Source organism: Ovis aries, chromosome 5, assembly GCF_016772045.2.
Source record: "Ovis aries strain OAR_USU_Benz2616 breed Rambouillet chromosome 5, ARS-UI_Ramb_v3.0, whole genome shotgun sequence".
Taxonomy (NCBI): domain Eukaryota; kingdom Metazoa; phylum Chordata; class Mammalia; order Artiodactyla; family Bovidae; genus Ovis; species Ovis aries.
This window is the reverse complement of record NC_056058.1, coordinates 4,910,411-4,923,886: the sequence shown is the minus strand read 5'-3', so window position 1 is coordinate 4,923,886 and position 13,476 is coordinate 4,910,411.

Genomic DNA, 13,476 nt, shown 5'->3' with positions numbered 1-13,476 from the left:
ACAGCCGACGCAGGTCAGCGATTGTGCTCCAAAGTGGAGAAGGCCTGTCCATTAGTGGGGAAGGGAGAGTATCTCATAAGAGAATCTGGGACGTGGGAGTCCAATTAAGTTGGATCCTTACATCACACAAAACTCAGCTTCATGTGGGTGAAAGGACAATATGGAAAAAAGAGCTTGAATAAAGCTTGAATGTCTTGGTGGGAAATATAGAAGAAAGATTTCCCCGTAAAGAGCACCAAGGCAGTCTATGCGTATGTTAGTCACTCAGCTGTTTCCGAGTCTTTTTTTTGTTTGTTTGTTTCCGAGTCTTTTGCGACCCCATGGACTATGGCCCATCAAGCTCCTCTGTCCATGGGATTTCCCAGGCAAGAATACTGGAGTGGGTTGCCATTCCCTTTTCCAGGGATCAAACCCAGGTCTCCTGCATTGCAGGCAGAACCTTTACCATCTGAGCCACCAGGGAAGCCCAAGATGTTGTACACTATACAACAATATATTGATCAGCTTGTATATATTAAGACTTTTTTGTTAATCAAAGCTCCTTTGAAGAAAGTAAAGAGACAAATTGTAAACAAGGGGAAGACTTCTGCAACACACTGGACTGACAGAGGAACAGTATCAAACATATATAGGGAACTCCTATGACTAATCACAGAAACGGCTCCCAGGTGGCGCTAGCGGTAAAGATCCTGCCTGTCAATGCAGGGGACACAGGACACCTGAGCCCGATCCTTGAGTTGGGAAGATCCTTTGGAGTAGGAAATGGCCACCCACTCCATTATTCTTGCCTCAAGAATCCCTTGGACACAGGAGTCTGGTGGGTTACAGTTTATAGGGTTACAAAGAGTCGGACTCAACTGAAGTGACTTAGCATGCACGCATGCCTGACTCATCAAAAACAGTAGGAAGAGGCCAAGGAGGAAACCTGTGTGGCGAGATGTTCAGAATCAACAGGAGACAAGGACGATGCGAACTGAAACTCCAGTGAGATGCTGTTTGATTGACAAAAGCTAAAAAAACCAACAAAACCAGTGTTTCCCAAGTCACAGAGTCACAAGAAACTCAGACTGTCCAACACTTTAGGAAACCATCTGGAGTTTCTACAACCCTGAAATCCCCAGAAGACACGCCTCTCTACTCCTGGCCAGAATTCCCCAGGGGTAGGCACCCTGTCTCAGGGCTGGGAGAGCCGAGGGGAGACAGGGAGCAAGTTATTTGGATGAGAGGAAGGGTGGGAGCTTCCTGGGGAGAATCTGTCCGAGGCCTCTCTCCTGGCCTCTGACTGGCTGGCAGCAACGCTGAGCATCCCTTGGCTTATAGCAGCATCGCTCCAGGCCCTGCCTCTGTCTCTATATGGCTGTCTCTTCCCCCTCCTTTCTCTCATTTTATTGGGACATTTGTCATTAGATTTAGGACCCATCCTAATCCAGGATGAGCTCATCTCAAGATCCTTACCTTAATTATATCTGTGCTCAGTTGCTCAGTTGCCTCTGACTCTTTGAGACCCTATGGACTGTAGCCCACCAGGCTCCTCTGTCCATGGGATTTTCCTAGCAAGAATACTGGAGTGAGTTGTTATTTCCTACTCCAGGGGATCTTCCCCACCCAGGGATCGAACCCTTGTCTCCTGAATCTCCTGCACTAGCAGGCAGATTCTCTACCACTGAGCCACCTGGGAAGCCCTGAAAAGACCTTATTTTCAAATAAGGAAGGTCCCATTCATCGGTACCAGGTAGACATGTCTTCCAGAGGTTAACCATTCCGAGTCTTAGGGGAGACTCTCAATCTTAAGATCACGCCCTAAAGTGAAACAGCCATCAGCCTGAGGTTCAAAAGCTGTGTCCCTGATACTGTAAGTCTTGTTCCCCTCCGTGTCCCCAGCTCCTGGTGAAGACTTGGCGCAGAGCAGGCTGGAGGTGATTCCAGAACAGTGAAGTGAACAGATCTAGGCTCCAACGGGCTGGGGTTTAAGTCCTAGTCCTTCAAATCAGCGACAGATACCTCTATGCCTCAGCTCTTTGACGTATAGAGTTGATAATATCTGCTTGGAGAGGGTTGAATCATGGTCTCCCCCCAAAAAATATATCTACCCAGAATCTCCGAATGTGACCTTACTGGGACAAGGGTCTTTGCAGATGTAATTAGTTGAGGATCTTGAGACAAGATCAACCTGGATTAGGGACTTCCCTGGTGGTCCAGGGGTTGGGAATCTGCCTGACAATGCAGGGGACCCGGGTTCAATCCCTGGTCTGGGAAGATCGTGCGCTGCAGAGCAACGAAGCCTGTGCCCACAGTTACTGGAGCCTGCACACCTAGAGCCTGCGCTCTGCGGCAGGAGCAGCCACTGCAGCGAGAAGCCCTGCTCCCTGCAGCTAGAGAGTAAGCCCTGCTCCCTACAACTAGAGAGAAGCCCTGCTCCTGCAACTAGAGAGTAAGCCCTGCTCCCTGCAACTAGAGAGTAAGCCCTGCTCCCTGCAACTAGAGAGAAATCCTTGCAGAGCAGTGAAGTTCCGGTGTAGCTGAAAATAAGGAAGCACCTGATCTTTCCAAAAAGATCAACCTGGGCTAGGGTGACCCTAAATCCAGTGACAGGTGTCCTTGTAAGAGACAGAAAAGGAGAAGGCAAAGAGAGACCAGGAGAAGACGGAGACAGAGGCTGGGAGGATGCGGCTGCAAGCCGAGGAACGCCAAGGGTTCCTGGCGGCCACCAGCAGCTGGGAGAGAGGCAAGCGGTAGGTTCTCCTTCAGAACTCCCAGAAGAAACCAGCCCCCACCCCAGCCCACACCTTGATTTCAGACTTCTGGCCTCCTGAACTGGCAGAGAATGCATTGTTATTATATTAAGAACCAGGCTTATGCCACCTGTTACAGCCACCACAGGGAGCTCAAACATTGCCGCAGAGGATTACGGGATGATGTTTAAGCGAGTGACTACCTGGTACACAGCCTGGCATGCACGTGGTATACGCTCACTGGGAAAATAAAATGTGCTAATACGGCAAACAAGAAGTATGCGATGGTTGTTGACTGAACGAGTGACTGAGGCTAAATGAGGATGAGGGGTCAGTGCACCCCCAGGCTCCTGACTCCTGACCACCCCCAGGCCCCAGCAGCACCCTGCCTCTCTGAGCCAGTAGGTTAGGTGTCCCCTTAGCTCAGATACTCTCCTGTAGGCAGCGGTCCAGCAAAGCTCCCCGGCTGCAGCAGGCAGTTGGGCCCGGACGCTATTTGCAAACTGAAACCCAGGCCTGCGGCTTTGGCCACCCACTTATGCAACCAGCTGCTGCTGCTTCCTCCCCTTGAGAAAGTCCCCTGGTGAGGCTCCTCAGTGGAAGGGCAGGGAGCCTGGAGGGGGCAGGCTCTGTTCCCAGGGGACAGCACCTCTGTGCCTCAGTTTCCCCATCTGCAACTGGGCCGCATGGGGGGTGTGTGGGGGGCAGGGGAGGGGATTGAAGGCTCCAGGCAGAGGAGATTGGACCTAGGGAGGCTTCTCTTCACATCTCTGAACCTCTATTTCTCCAGCTGTGAATGAGTGAGAGGTATCCTGCCGCCAGAGTGAGTGCGTACGGGGTCACGTCTTTACCTTGGAGACACAAGCCAAGTCCTCTGTCCTTGCCCCCTGAGACTCTCCCAGGCTGTCTGCTTGCCTTTTTTTTTTTTGGCTGCACTGTGTGGCATGCAGGACCTTAGTTCCCTGACCAGGGATTGAATCTGCCTCCCCTGCTTTGGAAGCGTGGAGTCTTAACCACTGGGGCCAGTGAGGTCCCTACTGATTGTTTCTAAGGTAAAGACCATCACCCTGGGACTTCCTTGGCAGTCCAGCGGTTAAGATTCTGAGCTTCCAATGCAGGCGGTGCGGGTTTGATCCCTGGTGGAGGAGCTAAGATCCCATATGCTGTGCTGTGTGGCCAAAAAAAGAAAAAAAAACACAACAAACTCCCCATGGCCCTCAGAGTCCCATGAGGTCCAGCCCTGCTGCCCTACCCCCTTCATCTCACTCCACAGCCTCCTTGCCAACAAGCTCATTCCCAGGTCAGAGTCTTTGCCTCTGCCTGGAACCTTCTCACCACACTTCCTGCTCTCTCCTTCCCCTCATTGAGACCTGGACCCCGATGTCACCTCTTCCAGGAGGCCCTCCATGACTGCTCACTCTGGAAAGACCCTCCCTCCGGTCCTGTGTCCCATTTTATCTGTACTGTCCATCTCTCTCCCTTCCTCCAGACCTCGAGTCCCACAAGAGCATGGATGCCTCCACGGTCCCCAGCTGCCAGCCCAGGGCTTGACAGTAGGCATCTGAGTTGTGAGCTCATTAACCTGACACTGTGTGAAGAAAATCGAGACTCCTGAAGGCAGGAGAGGAAGAAAGGGTAGGTGGGCAGGAGTTGAGCCAAGACCTGAAGGAGCTTCAGCAAACACTTGGGTGACTCCGGGAAGATGGTCCCAGGCAGAGGCACTGCATATGCCAAGTCCCCGAGGCACGAAAATGCCAGACTTATTGGAGGGGTTTTGAGGAGGCTGAACGTGACCAGAGCGTCTCTGGTGGCTCAGGGATAAAGAATCTGCTTGTCTATGCAGAAGACCTGCATAGGTTGGATCCCTGGGTCGGGAAGATCCCCTGGAGGAGGGCGTGGCAACCCACTCCAGTATTCTTGCCTGGAGAATCCCACAGACAGAAGAGCCTGGTAGGTTATAGTCCATGGGGTCGCAAAGAGTGGGACACGACTGTGATTCAGTCGAGGTTAAGAGGAGAAAGGAAGCAGGAGCAGCAAGACCAGCTGGGCCCTGTGGTCTCAAGGAAGACTTCGGCTTTTACCTTGAGGGAGGGGGCGTCACGGGGGTTCTGAAGAAAGGAAGGATGTGTCTGGCTCGGGTCCCCACACAGGGAAGAGGCTACAGGGGAGACGGCAGGAGCCGGGAGGCCAGGGGTGTCCGCGCTGGCCCCATCAATGATGGGGCTGGACTAGGTGGGGAAGGGGGGGGTTCCGGAGCAACTTCGCTGGTGCATGGTGGGGGATGAAGAGTCAAGGATGCCTGCTTGGTCCCATTTCACAGACAGGGAACTGAGGAGGCTCTTGATCTGAGTAAGGGAGAGGCTGAGAGCGTCACCAGGAAGTCAAGAGGCAACCAAGCCCGGGAGGCAGCCTTGCACCCCACCCTCCTTTCCCAGCCAAGTGCACCAGCTTCCTTCTGATGCAACGACTCTCTTTCGGTCTCTGATTTTATCTCGATAATTTCAAACCTTGTCAGAGGAGGAGGTTTACCATCCACACTTGAAGACAGGCCTGACCCAGCTTCACACAGATTCACTTACTCCCCCAGCAACCCTGAAACAAGGGCACCATTCCCATTTTACAGATGGGCAAACTGAGGTTCTGAGAAGCAAAATGGTGACCCAAGTCAATGAGTGACAGAGGCTAGATGTGAACCCTAACCTGGGGCTCCAGGGCCTGGGCCTGGGACTGCACTCTGCCTGAGCGGGAGTTGGGGTCGGTTGCAGATGGACTCGTGTGTGCTGCATGCTCAGTCGTGTCCAACTCTTTGCGACCCCATGGACTGTAGCCCACCAGGCTCCTCTGTCCATGGAATTTTCCAGGCAAGAATATCGGAGTGTGTTGCCATTTCCTCCTCCAGGGGATCTTCCCAACCCAGAGACGGAACCCGTGTCCGCTGCATCTCCTGCCTTGGCAGGCAGACTCTTTACCACTGGGCCACGTGGGAGGCCCCGGGGCGCAGACACACACCGGCGAATGTCCTCCCCTCCCTGGAATGCATTATTCACTTCAGGCTTCAGACGCAGACTACAGTGGGAGCCCCTTGGGGGAGAGGGGCGCTAAGAATTCCAGCTTCAGTGTTCAGGCCTACGTTTCCATGGCTCCAGGATGCATGTAAATCACACTCTTGTTCACTCATTTGCTCACCAGGCCACCGTCGGTTGCCTGCCCTATGCGGGTCAGTGTTCAAGGCCCCAGCTTGAGAGAGTCCCGGCCCAACACAGATACCCCCCACAGGGGTACCTATGGTTCCACAGGGTCAAGGCCAGCCCAGAAGGACGTACTCAGAGCTGGGGGTCCCCAGGAGTTTGGGAGGCAGCGGGAGATGCTTCCAGAAGAAGGGACTCTCAGTCTGAAGAGTGGCTCCCTCCCTGCCCCATCCCTGCACACACCATGATGAAAGCCAGCGAGAGTGGGAACACTGCGGGACCCACCTCAGACCCCACCCTCCGGTCCCCATTTCCGGCTGGCACTAGGCAGCTGCCAATGCCACTGGGACACAGCCCCAGCCATCGGGCAGCTCTGGGAGGTGGGAGTGTCACTGCCTGGCCTGTCTGGGTGGAATCAGGTTGATTACCATTCATGGGGCAGGCCAGGGGCAGGGGTGAAGAGATGGACGGGCCACCTGAGAACCACAGACCCTAGAGGCTGGACAAGGATGATGAGTGATGGCTCTGGAGCTGGCGGCTCTGGACCAGAGTCTTCATGATACAGGCCTTAAAGTCAGTCACTCAGTCGTGTCCGATTCTCTGTGACCTCACAGGCTGCAGCCCGCCAGGTTCCTCTGTAATGGGATTCCCCAGGCAAGAATACTGGAGTGGGTAGCCATTCCCTTCTCCAGGCGGATTTTCTCGACCCAGGGATCTAATTCAGGTCTCCCTCATTTACTGTCTGAGCCACCTGGGAAGCCCTATACAGGCCTCAGTTTCCCCATCTAAATGAATCACGGGAGAGGGGGAACCGGTGTGTCCAAGACTGTGGGTTGTGGGTTTTGATCTGCTGGGCTTTTGGGGGTTAGAGAGAGACTCTTAAGCTGTTTGAGTTTTCCAGGCAGCAAGTGAGGGCCCCAAGCTGCCTGGATCCTCACCCTGAGGCCATGGGGGTGGGGATGGGGGCAGCTTCAGGGAGATTAGATTGGACCTTGTCTCACGGAAATGTGGGCTTAAGACACTGGCCAGGCCCGGGCTGAGCCGGCTGAGGCAGGCCTGGTCTAGGGGATCTGGAGGAGGTTTTAGGTAAAGACAGAGGCCGTGAGAGATACAGAGAGACAGCGAGAGCCAGAGAAGTGAGGTTGAGAGAAATAGACAGGGAGAGACGAGACAAGAGAAAGGGAGGAGCTTCCCTTGTGGTCCAGAGGCCAAAACTCTGGGACCCTGATGCAGGGTGGGGGGACCGGGTTGGACCCCTGGTCAGGGAACTAGATACAACGTGGCAACTAAGAAAAAAGAAGGAGGAGGAGGAGGGCAAGAAACAGGAGAGCTGGTAAGACAGGGACAAAAGAGAGGAAGGTGGGCAGTTAGGGAGACACAGGTGCCCCCACCTGGCCCCCTGGGCGGAACCAATCTCCCTGCGCTGAACCAATCTCCCTGCGCTCTTGAACAAACCATGCTTTCATATTATTGAAGATGAGGTTACGACAGCTTCCTAAGGTGTGTGCTTCCAGAGCCAGGCACCCTCTTCACCTCTCACAACACCCAAGGAGGGGTGTGTGTGTGTGTGTGTGTGTGTGTGTTAGTCACTCAGTTGTGTCCGACTCTTTGCAACCGCATGGGCTGTAGCCCAACAGGCTCCTCTGTTCTTGGGATTTCCCAGGCAAGAGTACTAGAGTAGGGTAGCCATTCCTTTCTCCAGGGGATTTTTTTGACCCAGGGATCGAACCAGAGTCTCTGGCACTGCAGGCAGATTCTCTACCGTCTCAACCACTAACTACCCCCATCCCACGGATGGAGAAACTGGCTGGAGAGCCCCAGGCTGCACAGCTAGCTGGAGGCAGAGCAGAACTCGGTCAAGACCTGTAAGACATTTTTCTCTCTGCTGTGTAACACTCCATCCCTCCAGCCTCCCACCCGAAAGCACACCCAGGCTGGTAAAGAAACCCACCCCGCCCCTCCTCCCTGGCCCGCCTGTCCCCCCTCCCCATCCCTCCCGGCCCAGCTCGCCGGCCAGCAGAATATTTTTCTTCTCTGCTCCTGGATGTTACGGTTTCATCCGGAACCGCCTTGCCTACAGGCGGTTCCCGCCCGCCAGGGTCAGCCCAGGGCAGGGACCGGAGCCAGAAGCAGCTTGAGGGAGGCGACCTCTGCCATCACCCCAACCCGGGGACCAGGCAGGTTCCCTCCTGCTCCCTCCGTATCGTGGTTTCCCCACCTGGAAAGTTGCGGGCTCCCACGCGTGGCCATGGGGGAGCGGCGCTGATGTGGCCAAGGGGTGGGTGCCTGCGGGCGGGGTTTCCCGCGTGGCTGCCAAGGTTCGAGCGCTCCGTTATTAAGCACTGATGGGAGCTACCCCGTGTCTGCCAGGGGGCCTCCCAGTGCGGAGACAGGGTTGGACTGCTGATGCCCCAACAGGAATTGATGGGGGGGGGTGCGGTGGGGAGGTCAACGCTGGCCGGAGGGAGAGGCTGTGCAGCAGCGAGGATGGGGAGAGATACCTCCAAGTGTGTATCTGTGTGTGTGTGTGTGTGTGTGTGCGCGCGCGCGCGCGTGTGGATCAGTAGCGTCCAACACTTTGCAACCCCATGGACTGTAGACCCCTAGGGGCCTCTGTGCAGCGGATTCCCCAGGCAAGAATTCTGGTGAGGGTTGCTGTTTCCTTCTCCAGGGGATCCTCCTCACCTAGGGACCCAACCTGCTTCTCCAGCTTCTCCTTCATTGGCAGGTGGATTCTTTACCACTGAGCCACCTGGGAAGCCCGTGCCTGCAAGAGGGGGTGTCAAAGACAACGAGAATTCTTAGATATGAACCTAAAGCACAAGGGACCAAAGGAAAACGCATAAACTGGACTCCGTGAAATTTAAGAGTTTTCTTTGATAAAGGACACTTAGGAGAGGGAAAAGCCAACCCACGGAATAGGAGAAAAGATTTGCAAATCATACATCTGACAAGAGATTCATATGCAGAATGTATGAAGAACACTCATAATTCGATAATAAAAAGAGAACCCAGTGAAAACTGGGCAAAAGACTTGAATGGACATTTCTCCAGAGAAGATGTAGAAACGGCAATATGCACATGAAAAGATGCTCGCCATCATTAGTCTTCGGGGAAATGCAAATCAGGCCCCCTGAGATACCACTTCACACTCACTAGGACGACCAGACTCAAAAAAAAAAAAAAACACTTGGAAATAATAGATGTTGATGAGAATGTGGGGAAATAAGGAGCCCTCACATACTTCTGATGGCAATGAAAAATGTGCAGGCACTTTGGAAAACAATCTGGCAGTTTCTTAATCATTTAAACATAGAAGTACAATGTGATCAAATAATTCTGCTCCTAGGCATTTACCAAGAGAACTGAAAATAGGTTTTCACACCAACCCTTGTATGCATGTTCATAGCACCTCTAGTCACAATTGCCAAAAGGTGGAAATAACCCAAGTGTCCATCAGTAGATGAAGGGATAAACAAAATGCAGCCCAGCCATACAACGAAATATTACTCAGCCATAAAAAGAAATGAAGTGGGGAATTCCCTGGCAGTTGGTGAGGATTCCAAGCTCTCACTGCTGGCCTGGATTCAATCCCAGGTCTGGGAACTAAGATCTCGCGAATCTTGCAGTACAGGCAAAAAAAAAAAAAAAGAAAGAAAGAAAGAAATGAAGTTCTGATATGCACTACAGCGTGGATGAAGCTCAAAAACACCAAGCTGAGTTTCTTTACCAAAGAACAGACACAAAGGCCACATATTATATGATCCCATTTATATGAAATGTCCAGGCAAATCCATAGAGACAGAAGGCAGATTAACGGTGGCCTGGGGCTGGGGGGGTGGGAATGAGGGTGACTAGTCATGGAGTTAGGGTTTTCTTTTGCCGGTGATGGGAATGCTCTGGAACTAGAGCATAATAATGGTTCCATAACAATAATAATGGTTCCATAACATTGTGCATGCCACTGGATTTTTCACTTTAAAAGCATAAGAGGACTTCCCTGGTGGTATAGTGGATAGGAATCCTCGTGCCAGTGCAGGGGACACAGGTTCGATCCCTGGTCCAGGAAGATTCCACATGCCTCAGAGCAGCCATGCCTGGGAGCCACCACCGCCGAGCCCACCCTCTAGAGCCCTCAAGCCTCAAATGTCCTCATGGCGTAGCTACTGTAGCCTGTGCGTCTGGAGCCTGCGCTCCGCAACAAGAGAAGCCTCTGCAATGAGAAGCCCGTGTAGGGGAACAGAGGGTAGCCCCACGTGGCGCAACTAGAGAAAGCCTTCGCACAGCAACAAAGACCCAGTGCAGCTAAAAAAATCAAGCAATCAGTCAATAAAAGGGTGAGGGAATCCCCCGGGGTCCCGGGGTTGGGGCTGTGTGCTTCCACTGCAGAGGGCATGGGTTCGATCCCTGGTCCAGGAAGATTCCATATGCCGCGGGCAACAGCAACCTATGAGCTGCAACTACGGAAGCCCGTGTGCCTAGAGCCCATGCTCTGCAACGAGGGAAACCACCACGATGAGAAGCCTGGGCACCGCGACGAAGAGCAGCCCTGCGCACTGCAATAGAGAAAGCCCTCAATGAAAGGGTGAACAGTGCGGTATGTGGATACAGCCTTAAAAAAAATAAAAGAGGAATGGGCAAAGATGCACAGTTAGGGGAAGGGCATTTCATTTCAGGCCAAGGGCCTGGCATCTGCAGGGTGAGGGCAGGGTCTCATAACAGGCCAGGCCAGGGCTGGTCTGTGTCACCTCCTGCACCCTAGAGATCCCTGATATCCCAGCCCCATCCTGGCTCAAGGGAAGAGGCAGAGACAACATCTCTTTATGACCAAACTACCCAGAGGGTGCTGGAGTGACAGAAGAAGCAGGTTACCTGGGGAGGTAAACTGAGGCGGCCTGTCTCCCTGATGGAAACGTACATCTTGACTCATAGGGGGATAAGTCTCTTTGTCTCTTGAGACCCTCCACTTCTCCTGCTCCAGAACCTCCCCTCCAACCCCCCACAAACTTAAGAATAAAAACTCTTAGGTCCTCAGGCCGCTGGAGGCTGTGACCTCTATCCCCACCCCCACCTATTCCCCACCAACCACATCTGCCACAGGGCCTTTGCTCCTGCTGTTCTGGCCTCTCTTCACCATTTGGCCCCAGCACCACCTCTTCCAGGAAGCCCTCCCTCACTTCTGTTCCTCGCACTTTCACTTGTCACTCGCCCAGGTTTATTGTAACTTTCTTTGTGATGATTAGATTAGCTTCTGTCCTCCCTACCCAACCAGGAGCCCCTCATGACTAGACCAGTTCTGACCTGTGCAGAACAGGAACTGGTATACAGTAGGAGCTCAAAACTGATTTCCTGAATCAAGGAAGGAAGGAAACTGTGAAACAGGGTCTACCACAGTCTTGATTCCTGGAACTGCTGGGAGCAGCTGAGGAATCAACACTCAGAGAAGCCCTAGAATGATGAGGACACAGCAAGTGCTCAGTTAACTCTGGGCCAGGGCTCTGCTAAGTAGGATTGCCCAACCCAAGGAGGTAGGGCCCTCAAGCCAGTGCCCTGAGCCCTCTCCTATTACACAGATGGGCAAGTAGAGGTCCAGAGAGGAACTTCTTGTGGGTCATTTTCTAGCAGCAGAAACAGAGCTCAAAATGCCTTTAACAACAAGAAAACCAGAATTTTGGGCTTCAGGCATGGCTGGATCCAGGAACTAGGACGCCGTCTCTCTGTGTTGCTGTCCTTTCCACAAGCTTCTCTTCCAGGCATGTTCAACCTTCCCTGAACACAAGCAGGGTGTTCATTTTCTCCATTCATCTCAGCAAGAGTTTCCAGTGCTGCTCCATAAACATCAAACTCCTAACTCCATGGACCCAGAGGGTGAGTTTGCCAACTCCAAGGGCCACCTAAGTGGGTGCTGTGCTATTGATGGGTCCCATACTGGGACGGCCAGCATGGGGACATTTAGCTCCCTGAAGGTTCCACTGTGTACATGTGTATGTTGGGTGAGGGAGAGGGGAACTCTGGACTTGAGGTGGGTAGCTCTGAGCCTCTGGGGGTCGGGTCACTCTGGTCTTTCTCATGAGGCTGCTGACCCAGCATCCTCTCTATCCTGTCCACTTGGTCCTGCCACTGTCCAGGCCTCCTCCTCAGGCTGCAGCCCAGCCCTCAGGAATGAGGAGGGCTGATCTTTAGGGGAGGGTTTATCTAGCGGAGGGCACAGGTTGAGTGCTTGGACCAAGTCTTCTATTTCCCCTTCCAGATGGAGAAACAGAAGACCCCAAAGAAGAAGGGCTCGACCCTACCGGCTGCCACACCTTCTTCACCCAGAGGTCTCATCTTTTGCCACAAAATTCAGTGGTTCTGAGTTTTAATCTCTATCCTGTCCGGGTTTAAAACCGGAAGAGTGTGTTTTGCAAACTCTCTGGGAGGTGGGAAGGGGCTGGGCGGACTGGGCATGGGGGAACACGCGCTGCTGCTGCCACCTGGTGGCCATGGAGGGAATCAGCACCAACTGGTTTAAGAATGAGGGAAGGTCTGGTCGGGAAAGTACCGGAAGCTGTGGTTTCAGGGTGTGTCTGGGGAGTAAAAATTCTGCAGCGGGTGTTCGATATCAGGATGAGAGAAGAATCCCAGGTCTCCGCCGGAGCCCTGGACAGAGGATGGGGTTGGGGGCAACCAAGTCTCCTCCTGTTACTTATTTATTAAGCCTTAGACACCCCCCGCCCCAGCAGCTTGTGAGGTCAACATGATCATCACTCTTGTTTTATTTATTTTTTAATTTTTGGAGTTTAGGTGAATTTTATTCTAAATGGGGTAATAAAACTGAATAGTAACAAAAGCAGTTGACTATTAAATTTAATTACTGATTCAGTAAGTTTAAAATCCCATCCTTTTGTTTTATTTTTTAATTCTATCGTTTTAAAACCACTCAACGATTTTTAATATTTAATACAATCAAACCTAGTGAAAGCTCTTTTTATCTAAACCTTTAAAATGACTGGAAAACTAAAACTTAATTCCCATTCATGACTGCATTGCACTCTTTGCTAATGCAATAATCTATATCTTCCTAAAGATGTTGTGGCTTAGAGCAAGGTAGTTTCTTCCTCTCCACCCTAAGTTTACTGAATTTTCTCCTTAGTTTTCAGTTTTTCATTTTCTCCTACAATAACTTCATATTTCCCTTTCAATTTTTCCAGTTCTATGCAAAGTAGCTCTATTTCTGGATTTTCTGGGGTAGCAGCTCAGAGTGATGCTTAAAAAAAAAAAAATCCAAAGCCCTATTAGGTTTCTCTGGTTCTTCGTATATGTCCAGGACCCCCAACTTTTCCAAGTACCTCTGGAACTGCTCAGCAGTTTTGTAATGAGATATAGTGACAGCAGCAGCGACCTCCTCATTTTATTATTTTTTTATTTTATATTTTCACCCCCACTTTACAGGCGAGACATCTGTGGTCAGGGAGGGGCCATCACCTCCCTCAGAATGTTTAGCCTTCTTTCCCCCACATCTGAGTCATCCAAGCCTGGAGACCCTGCAGTGCAACAGAGAATTTAGCACCCATATT